At 34.8% G+C, this 5,231-nt stretch overlaps 1 pseudogene; it reads right to left on the reverse strand.

Annotated features, from left to right (window-relative positions):
- Positions 1-1,487: 1,487 nt before the first annotated feature.
- LOC120610396 (uncharacterized) lies at positions 1,488-1,606 on the reverse strand (annotated as a pseudogene).
- Between the last annotated feature and the right edge of the window lie 3,625 nt (positions 1,607-5,231).

Consider the following 5,231-nt stretch of genomic DNA (forward strand, 5'->3'; position numbering starts at 1 on the left):
AACTGCCAAACTGTTTTCCAGAGTAGATGAATCATTTTACATTCTCACCAGGAATGTATGAAAGATCCATTCTCTGCATCATTTCCAGAATTTGATGTTACCATTAATTTTTATTTAAGCCATTCTGATAGGAGTATAGTGATATTGTTATTGTAGTTTTAATTTGCATTCTCTAATGGGTAATTTAGATGCTGAAATATATATATATATATATATATATATGTGTGTGTATAAATTTAAATAGACTTCCATTTTCAGAGCAGTTTTAGGTTCCCAGAAAATTTTAGAAGAAAGTACAGAGTTCCCATATACCCTCTTACCCACTATACACACAGCCTCTCCCAATATCAACATTCCATATCAGAATGGTACATTTGTTACAATCTATGAACTGACACTGACACATTATCACCCCAAGACAATAGTTAAAATTACATAGTTTACAACCAAATCCCATAGTTCACTCTAGGTATTGCACATTCTGTGGGTTTTGACAAATTTATGATGACATGCGTCCACCATTATTGTATCACACGGAATAATTTCATTGCCCTAAAAATTCTCTGTATTCTACCTCCTCCTCTTCTCCCGCTTAAGCCCAGGAAACTACTGATCTTTTTTACTGTCTAGAGTTTTGCCTTTTCCGGGAGGTCATACAGTTGGAATCATAGAGTATGTAACCTTTTCAGATTGACTTCTTTGAATTAGCAATGTGCATTTAAGATTCCTCTATGTCTTTCTGTGGTTTATTAGCTCTTTTTTTTTAAAGCATTGGATAGTAGTCCATTGTCTGAATGTACCACAGTTTATTCACCTACTGAAGGGTATCTTGGTTGCTTTCAAATTTTGGCAATTATAAATAAAGCGGCTAAAAACATATGTGTACACGTGTTTTTGTGAAATAATTTTTCAGTTGATTTGGGTAAATACCAAGGGGCATGATTGCTAGATTGTTCGAGTATGTTTATTTAGTCTTGTAAGAAACTGCCAAACTATCTTCCAAAGTGGCTATTTCATTTTGTATTCCCACCAACAACAAATGAGAGTTCTTGTTGCTCTATATCTTCACCAGCGTTTCATCTTGTCAGTGTTTTAGATTTTAACTATTCTAATAGGTGTGGAGGGGTATCTCATTGTTTTAATTTGCATTTCCCTGAAGACATAGGATGTTGAGCATCTTTTCGTATTTGCCATCTGTATGTTGTCTTTGGTTAGATGTCTGTTCAGGTCTTTTGCCCATTTTCTAGTTGGATTGTTTGGTTTTTTTACTGTTGAGTTTTAAGTATCCTTCATATATTCTACATATTAGTCACTTGTTACATATATAGTTTGCAAATATTTTTCTCACTTTATATCTTTTTTTCATACTCTTAATAGGATCTTTCACAGAACAGAAGTTTTTAATTTTATTTATTTATCTATCTATCTATCTATCTATTTATTTATTTATTTATTTATTTATTTATTTATTTATTTATTTATTTAAACACCTTTAGCACCTGGGCTTCCTAGGTGGTCTCTCATCCAAGTACTAACCAGGCCCGACCCTGCTTAGCTTCCGAGATCAGATGAGATCAGGCACGTTCAGAGTGGCATGGCCATAGTAGAAGTTTTTAATTTTAATGAAGTACAGTTTATCTATTTTTTTCTCTCACGTATCATGCTTTTGGTGTTAAGAACCCTTTGCTTAGCCCTATATCCAAAAGACTCTGTCCTGCTTTTTAAATATAAGTTTTATAGTTTTATGTTTTACATTTATGTCTATGATTAAATTTTTGTTAATTTTTGTAAAAGGTTTGAGACTTAGGTTGAAGTTCATTTTTGTCATTTGTCCTGACATTATGTTGAAATTGCTGTCCTTCCTCCATTGAATTGCTTGTGCACCTTACTCAAATATCAACTGAACATATTCCTTTGGGTCTATTACTCAGTTCTTTATTCTGTTCCATTAATCTTTGTTTATTCCTCTGCTAATATCATACAGTCCTGATTTCTGTAGCTACATAATAAATCTTCAAAGTAAGTAGACCAATTTCTCTCACCTTATTCTTTTTTTTCAAAATTGTCTTAGCTATTCGAATTCCTATGCCTTTCCACATAAATTTCAGATTATTCTTGACTATATCTACAAAACATCTCACTAGAATTTTATAGGACTTGCATCAGTTTGGAGAGAATTGACACCTTTACTATGTTGAGTCTTTCAATTCATGAATATAGTATGTCTCTCCATTTATTCGTAATTTCTTCCATTACCATTGTGTTGTTTTCAGCACACAAGTCACTTACCTGTTTTATTAGATTTATACCAAAGTATTTCATTTTTTAGAGTGATTATCAATAGTATTGTATTTTTAATTTCAGCTTATTGTTAATATATAGAAGTGCAGTTGATTTTTACTTGTTGATCTTGTATCCTGTGGCCTTGATGAACTTGCTTATTAGTTCTAGTTTTTGTTTGTTTGTTTTATATTCCTTGGGATTTTCTGCATAGACAATCATGTCATCTGCAAATAAAGGCAGTTTTATCTCTTTGTTTCTAATCTGTATGCTTTTCTTTTCTTTTCTTGCCCCATTGCCCTGGCTAGAACTTCCAGCACTATCCTGAATAAGAGTGGTGTGAGTTGACATTTTTACCTTATTCCTGATCTTAGGGAACAAGTAGTTAAGTCTTTCGTGACTAATGCTAACTATAGGTCATATATATTTTTTAATATTTTTTTCAATTACAGTTTACATATAATGTTATATTACTTTCATGTGTACAACATAGTAATTAGAAATTTACATAATTTATAAAATGATCACCCCAATAAATATAGTATCCATCTGACACCATACAAAGTTATTACAATATTATCGACTACATGCCTTATACTATACTTTACATCCCCATGACTATTTTGTAACAACCAACTTGTACTTCTTAATACCTTCCCCTTTTCACCCATTCCTCAAACCCTTTCCATCTGACAGCCATTCATTTTTTTGTTTTGTTTTGTTTTTTGGTCTGCATCTATGAGTTTGTTTTGTTTGTTCATTTATTTTATTCTTTAGATTCCACATATAAGTGAAATCATATGATGTTTGTCTTTTTGTGGCTTGCTCTACTCTGAAAAATATCCTCTAGGTCCATCCATGTTGTTGCATATCGCAAGATTTCATTCTTTTTTATGGCTGAGTAATATTCCATTGTGTATATGTACACCTTCTTCTTTATCCATTCATCCACTGATGGACATCAGGTTGCCTCCATATCTTGGCTACTATAAATAATGCTGCAAAGAACATATAGATGCATATGTCCCTTCAAATTAGTGTTTTGAGTTTCTTTGAATAAATACCTAGAAGTGGCATTACTGGATTCTTCTGCATTTTTTGCTATAGCCTTTGTTTTAACATCTATTTTGCCTGATATAAGTATTGCTACCCCAACTTTTTTTTTAGTTCTATTTTTATAAAATATCTTTTCCATCACTTCACTTTCAGTATGTGTGTCTTTTGATCTGAAGTGAGTCTCTTGTAGGCAAAATATATAAAGCTCTTATTTTCTAATCCATTCAGTACCCGATCTTTATTAGAGCATTTAATCCATTTACATTTAGAGTAATTGCTGCTAGATATGTAGTTATTGCCATTTTATTATTTACATTTTTAATCTTTTTCTTTTCTTCTTAAAGAAGTCCCTCTAACATTTCCTGTAATATTGGCTTAGTGATTATGAATTCCTTTAGCTTTTTCTTGTCTGGGAAGCTCTTTATCTGTTCTTGTATTCTAAGTGATAGCATTGCTGGGTAGAGTAATCCTGGTTGTAGGTCCTTGCTTTTCATCACTTTAAATATTTAGTGCCAATCCCTAATGGCCTGCAAAGTTTCTGTTGAGAAATCAGCTGACAGTCCTATGAGAGTACCCTTGTAGGTACCTAACTGCTTTTCTCTTGCTGCTTTTAAGATTCTCTCTTTGTTTTTACCTTTTGGCATTTTTATTATGATATGTCTTGGTATGGGCTTCTTAGGGTTCATCTTCCTTGGGAATCTCTGTGCTTCCTGGGCTTGCATGTCTATTTCTTCACCAGGTTAGGGAAGTCTTCCATCATTATTTTTTCAAATAGGTTTTCAATTCTTTGCTCTCTCTCTTCTCCTTGTGGTACCCCTAAGATGAGAATGTTGGTATGTTTAATGTTATCCCAGGAGCCCCTTAATCTATCCTAATTTGGGGGGATTCTTTTTTTCTTTTTGCTATTCTAATTGGGTGTTTTCTGCTACCTTACCTTCTATCACTGATTTGAACCTCTGCTTCATCTAAGCTACTGTCAATTCCCTCTAATGTATTCTTTATTTCAGTTATTGTGTTCTTCATTTCCAACTGGTTTTCTTTTTATGTTTTCTATCTCAATTTTTTATGTTTTCTATATCTTTATTGAAGTTCTCACTGAGATCATTGAGAATCCTTATAACCAGTGTTTTGAACTTTGAATCTGGTTGGTTTCTTGTCTCCTTTGTGTTTAGTTCTTTTCTGGGAACTCTGTTCTGTTCTTTCATTTGGGACATGTTTCTTCATCTCTTCATTTTGGCTGCCTCCCTCTGTTGTTTCTATGTATTAGGTACAGCTGCTATGTCTCCTGACCTTAGTAGAGTGGCCTTATGTAGTAGGTGTCCTATGGGGCCCAGTGGCACAGTCTCCTTGTTCACCTGAGCCAAGTGTTGTAGGTATGTCCCTTGTGTGGGTTGTGTGTGCCTTTCTGTTATAGTTGAGCCTTGGTTGCTGTTTGCACATCAATGGGAAGGATTGATCTCTCAGGCTGATTGGTTGTAAGAATTGGCTGTTGTGCAGAGGCTGACTCTACATAGCAAAATTTGTTTTAGCAGAGCTCTGGTGCCTGACCAATCTGCCCTTTGGGATGTGTTGTCTATTGAGGTGGCCAGGTGGTACTCCAGCATGACTGAAGATGGTCATCAGGCGTGCTGGCCCGGGGGTCTTCTGGCCAACTTCAGCCACTGCCTGTGCCCTGCCCAAAGTCACCTGGCATGAGCCATAAAGCAATCTACAGATGTCTTCCACCCACTCTGAGCTTGGAGGTGCTTTGAGAGGCCAAGCTGCAGACCAAGTCTGCTTAGCAGGAAGTATAGGACACACTGAGGCCAGATGCTGCTTGTTTTGAGTTTGTGAACCTTTGAGAGATTTTAGGAAAGTCTGCAGCAGGAGCTAAGGCAGGTCATTTGTATGGAAAA

Source organism: Pteropus medius, unplaced genomic scaffold, assembly GCF_902729225.1.
Source record: "Pteropus medius unplaced genomic scaffold, Ma_sr-lr_union100, whole genome shotgun sequence".
Lineage (NCBI taxonomy): Eukaryota > Metazoa > Chordata > Mammalia > Chiroptera > Pteropodidae > Pteropus > Pteropus medius.